Here is a 6769-nt window from a genome sequence, read left to right as displayed (position 1 = left end):
GTCGTGTTCCTCCTCATATAAACACATTCACGCAATCAACGGCCGCGTGACGTCGACCAGCGTAGCGCAAGCCTAGGGTTCGGTTCGGTGAAAAAAATAAATAAGGTTCGGCCGAAACCGAACCCCGTTAATAAGCCCAGTATTCGGCCGAATCCTAATCCTGGATTCGGTGCATCCCTAGTTCAAATATAGATTTTTGTTTGTTTGTTTAAGAAAACATATAAGTATCAAAATAGGTAAATGGGTTAAATAAATCTGATGTATTGAAATTATTCATAATAGTTTGTTCATCTCTACAGTTGTTTGTATGTCAGATTATTATATTGTTGTATGCCGTTTGTATGTTAATAACATAGGTCTCAGTTTCAACACAAACAGATGGAAATTTGTGCAAAAAATTTTTCATGATGTTTGGCTTTAGACAATAAGATATTACTAAATTAATAAATAAATAAAATAAAAGTGTGATCTCAAGCATAATATACAGTTTGTCCTGTCAAGTTAGTCATGCTATGTGCTTCAGTGGACTTAAATATAGTTTCTTTTTCACGGCATCCCTATCAGCTGCTGAACGCTCAGTATCGATTTCATGTCGTGTGACCGTAGAAAGAACAGTAGGAAGTGAAAGGCTGTGGCTCAGCTTCCCAGTGACACAAGCTGCAATTGGCAGCTGTCAGTCATTCAGTACAAAGAGCTGAGTCTTACAATATACACAATACTGAGAAATGAATGGCATTTGAGTACTTTTGGACTGGAAAAGACATACTATTACATGTTATGTGCACATTATACAAAAACAAAAACAAAAAAAGAACCTTTTCCGACTAGAAATAACTTTTTGTTCAATGAAAAGGTTCCACGGATGTTAAATAATCTTCATGGAATCATTGAACCTCTGTTTTTAAGAGTGTTAAACGAAATTACCTCATTTAGTTCATGCTTAGGGTAAAAAATAAAAATAAAAATAATGGTGCTGATGGGGTACGAACATTTATCTATAATGAATTTAAACATGCTCATTGTTTGTTGCCTTAGCATACTAGTGCAGTCTGAAAATACTTGATATTTTGAATTGGGACAGTTAAGAGTCAATTTTTATTTTATTTTAATTGCAATCCTCACAAACCACCATCCCCAGTTCATACGTTTAATTAAATCTCGCTTTTTTGTAATCAGAACAGCATTCCTAATGGCTGTTTGACATATTTCAGGAATGACATAAATTACTGGATGAATAAGGCTGCTATTCGAACCCTTTTACCATTCCCTGTTACCCCTCTTTTTGCAATCCACGCCACCCCCCATTCCATTTCAAGAAGCTTAATTTAACCTCGATGTGATCTGATTCAAAAGCTTTTCTGCTGGCCACCATTAGACACAGAAGAATCCGGCTTTGTTTTGGTCAGTTTGCTGAAACGCAAACTGACCAAACTAACTATCCATTCACCCATCATCCGTTCACCCATCGGATAACATTCCATTCACCCATCATCCGTGTCCGCCCCCATAGCTCCTCATACGAAATGCAGCTGAATAATTGTCTGTCATAGTCACGGAGATATGACCTTAAGTTGTTTTTGTACTTAGTGTCAGTGCTTTGTGAAAATGATGGCGATCAAACATGGCAGGGCGGGCCTGTGTGTTTCACCATCAAAACGTTTGTTTAAAAGAATGCAAATGATGCCCTGCCTGATGAAGCTTTCCTTGAGAGTGGTTTTGTACGGCTATGTTTACAGACAAGCTCCTTAAGTTGTCCCCTCTAGCTGGAGCGGGCAATAATAGAACTGTTCTCAATTTTGTCATCAGAGAATTAAATGGCTTCTTTTTGAAGTGTGTATTTCTGAGAATGAGGAATGGGCTTGCGACTATGTTTTTGGTGCAGAGATTTGCATAAAAGCCCCTCAGTCTGCTAAGTTTTGAGCGGATTGTGGCTGGAGTGGAGTTAGGATGTGAGACAAAATGAAAGCCTCGGGGGAGAAGGTGAGCCTCCGTATGTCTGGGTATGAAAGGAGTAAATCCGACTTGGTTGGTAAACAGAGGCTCTGGGGACTGCTTTGCTTTCACATGTGCACTACTAAGGAAAATATGCGACCCTCTGTGATTCTAATAGAGTAAGCCCATTTAAACCGGCAGAACAAAACGCCAATAAATCATATAAATCATAGAGGAGATGCTCTATTTACTGTGAGTGGGACCTGCATTGTACATCACCAACATGTTCTCATAAACTGTCTTTTAAATTAATCAAAAATCGTCCATATGTTGCCATAGTAATAGACTCCATGAATTAAGAAACATATACTGTAGGAGAAAGCAGGGCTAGTTATCACTCTTTCGATCTGCTGAATGCTTCTTAGCATTTGTTTTTGAAAGTCAATTTCTCTGAAGGCACATAACCTGACTACAATTTTTTTTTTTTTATTTATTTATTTTTTACTTTTCCACCATTAGTGCCCAGGAAATAAGATACAGTACACTAAGCACAATAGCATGGCATGCTGCCACACTATACGGGGTTGATGCCTGTCGTTAAACATCGTATATTAGTATTTTCAGCTGCTGTGAATATAAATAACATAATTGCCAATTTAGTGTTTATATAATGAAACATAAATCAACTCTTTAAACAGCAAATATGTAAAAGGTTACAACTCATCTCAATAATAAAAATGTGAAAACCAACATTCTTCAAGAGAATTTTTCAGTTCAAAAGGAAGATTTAAAACTCAAAAAAAAAAACAAAAAAAAAAAAACAAAAAAAAAAAAACAAACAGAACTTGCATATGTGGACCACTGATCAACCAATTTTGTATTTATTTATTTATTATTATTCTGACAATATCTTAGAGAGTCTGTCAATATATGTAATATCACAGCATTTAATTAGAAATAATTAACTGGAAAAATATCAATATATTGTCCACTTTATATAAATTCCACCTACTTCAACTTCAACCTACTTCAACTGGTCTGTGTGCACTGGGAAGACCAGACAGCACTACTTTTCCATACAGTACACAGAATGAACATGACACGAATATGACAGTTAGAAATGTCAGCGTCCAAATTGTATGCAGCAAACACACAGATTTAACAGATTTATTCACCAAAGTTTGCAAGGTTTGTAAAATGACATGCGTATTAGCTATTCAAAAACTTGTGACAACTAGCCCCAGTCTGCCCTATATACATCTGAAAGGCAAACTCATACATACTTGCCATGTATTCTTGTTCTATAACAACTCATTGTTTGCTATTTAATTCTATTCCGTCTTAGTATTAACCTCATTCTTTGCATTTGTTCTGATTAAAGATTTTGCCTAATAATAACAACAAAGTGATTTTCCATTATTTATGTTCCTCTTGTTTTTACTTTATTCTGTCTGCAGATAAAAATTACCCCGCTAATAGGCAAGATAATTAGCTTGTCATTTTCTTCACAATTATTATTTTTTTTAAGCTGTTTTGAAGTGATTGAATGCAGCTATGTAAGAAACACATTTTCTGTAGCAGCAATCCATTTTGCATGGCTGACCACTCAATGCCAAAACTGATCAATCACAAAGTATTCTAGAGAGTAGTTTAAGATTTTATTTAGGTATCATTAGTATATTTGTGAGCATCCACTCAAACACATGTGTCTATTAAAGTTGATGCCATGCGTAAAGAGAATATCTGTTCACTGCATTTCAAAGGGAATTTTCATTCTAATCTACTGTGACTAAGGCTGTTTATAATTAAATAATGATGCAACTTTCAATGGATATTTGAAATTAATAATATAATTATTTGCAAATTAAGACTTGTGAATTATAAATTGTTATTGTTCATGATATGCAGAATAAGTATACACTATAGATATACAATAAGAATATGTGTGTGTGTGTGTGTGTTTGTTTAGTTGGGTGGGGGTTAGGGGGCTGGGTTATGTACAGTATGTACTGTATGCAGCTTTCAGTTCTCAGATCATAATTCATTACATAATCTTATTTTAGAAAGTTCATATCAAGTGAAAAATTATGTATATATATATATATATATATATATATATATATATATATATATATATATATATATATATATAATAAATATATATATATATATATATATATATATATATATATAATAAATATATATATATATATATATATATATATATATATATATATATATATATATATATATATATATATATATATATATATATATATATATGTATGTATTATATATATATATGTAGCATATGGAACTATTGCAATTGACTTACATTACAACCTTCATGCACAGTGTCCACTGCAATTGACAAATATATAACTTTTTCAAGTTTTATTAATCAAAAAAGGAAAAAAACTACTACTACTACTACTACTAAAATATATTAGGAATGATTATACCGTTTTAAAGGTAAAAAGCCATCGTTGCATGGAAGACCAAAAATCCACACCCCACTTCTTCTCATCACTTCTCTGTTACTTTTGTTTTGAATGAAAAAAAGAAAGAAAGAAAGAAAGAAAGAAGACAAAAAGAAAACCCTAAGAACAAAGATGAAGAAGAATGTCTGTAAATGCTGTACATATGTTAGGCTGGGCCACAGCATGTGGTAGTGACAGCTTGAACAGATAAACATGAGACTTGTGGAAAGGCTTCTTAGTCAAGCTTCAGTGCCAAAATTTTGGATGTTTCATGCCCTGCAGTAGGAATGCCAAAACACATCTAGACGTGCATACTGGAATAAACCATAAACCACCCTTACTGTATGCTTTATTTGAGTTGTAAATCTGAACTATTTTCATTGGTTGAACCTCGTTCAAAGCCATGAAAAGATATAAAAAAAATAAATAAAAAAAAACATTATACACACACCTGTGAACTCAGCATCAGTTGAATTCAATGTAATGTATAATTTAGTATTATGTTGCCTACATCACTCCCTATTCCACATATTCAAAATTACACATTCAATTACAATGACACATGAACCAATGCCATTTTATATCAATGACACACTCAAATGTATAATTATGTGTTTCATGGAAAAAATAAAAATAAATAAATAAGAAAAATAAGAAAAAATTGAGAGAACGTTTTTTCGCTTTAATGGAAAAACAATGCTAAATGGAATCTGTAAACAATCTACAATAGGTTAATGTTTGTTGATTTGATAATAATGATAATTATGTTAATTGGTGGAACAATTGTTTATTGTGATCATTATTACTAATACATAATAAGTTAATTATTTATTTAACATTAGTGTCTTCTATCATTTTTTTTTTTTTTTTTTTAAATGCCTAAGAAATCACTTTTGTGACTTTTTGCTTTATTATGATATATGTTCTGTATAGGCACACCTGATGAATTACCACTGTGAACACAGATGATTATAATTAATAAGCTACGATAACAAAACAAGCTAATCAAGTTTGTTTCATTTCTCTCTAATCACTTGATTAACAATGTCAATCATCAAGTGGCATTTACTTTTAAGATTTAAAAACCAGAGTTTTAGTGTTATTTTACATGGGAAGAATACTTGTAATTTGTCTTCATCAGCCTGTACGGACAACGCCGGTTACACAAAGTCTAGCCTGAGGAGGATCAAATCAACTCTACAATTTTCAGAAATGACAGATCCAATTTTATGTCCGTCCCTGCAGCATTCCCCGACTGTTGCTGTGTTGACCCCTCACCCGTTCTGCGGTACAGCTGCAGTTGTGTAAGATTGTGCCACATCGCCTGTAAACCTCCGCTTAAGTTTGGCAGACTAAAAAATTAGAAGTGACAACAGCAAAGCAACCAAATGACATGCAAATTGATCGACAGTCATATTAATTATGTGCTTAGGTTTGAATATGTTTTTCATTTTATATAACCTGCTGTGGTTCACTATATGCATCCTAATAATCTGACAACTTCATTATCACTCCTACTTTTTTGCTACCACCTTTTTTCATGAAATAGTCATTTCGTTCATAAAAAGCAACTGTTATGCCTTTGTATTGGTCACAGTCACCCCATGTTAATCGCCAGTTCATTGTGAATTCATCGCAGAACACCCACACCGCTTTGTTCGTTATTAGTGAACGTGGTCTGATTCTGTCAGTTCTGTCGGTCTCAAAATATTAAACCAAACATTGCAGAATACAACACTAACTGGCATCTGGGATTGCTGTTATAGACTTCGGTTTCTCCACTGTAAATGGACGTAGTGCACTAGTCACATCTTTTTGTTGTTTACCCCAAGCCAGGTAATCGCTAACAGTAAACTAGAGAGCAAAAGAAGAAAGCTTTACTTTTGGGACGGCAGACTTCAGCAGGTGAAATGGTGCCCCAGATTTGATGGTGTGACTATTTCTCACTTCTCCTCCCTAATCTCACGAGACAGCATTCTGGAGCAAATACTTGTCAAATGACATGTAATAGAAAGAATGGTTTTGCTTGGGGGAAAAACATAGACATCTTTTTGTTTTTATCAAATCCTTAGATTATCATTTGATGTGGTGCGATGAAAGCTGCATGGAAACATATCACAGATTTGTGCTGAGCAAAACAAATCTTACAAACAAAACACAACTTTTTTGAAGACCAGAACAGAATTGTTGCCCGTTAAACATTCCCAGAAAAAGTCCAACAACAGGGTGAATGGTAAGACATGGCATACAGTTGTTAATTGGCACTGATTCACTTGTCAGGAAAGACGTTTACACTGTTGCTTGCATAGCAGATCGCCAAACCTTGTACATGGTATATGGAAAATAGCAGATGAGCA

Source organism: Carassius gibelio, chromosome A14 (assembly GCF_023724105.1).
Source record: "Carassius gibelio isolate Cgi1373 ecotype wild population from Czech Republic chromosome A14, carGib1.2-hapl.c, whole genome shotgun sequence".
In the NCBI taxonomy this organism is placed as follows: domain Eukaryota; kingdom Metazoa; phylum Chordata; class Actinopteri; order Cypriniformes; family Cyprinidae; genus Carassius; species Carassius gibelio.
The sequence above is the reverse complement of the archived record's forward strand: the minus strand, read 5'-3'. Positions refer to the sequence as shown.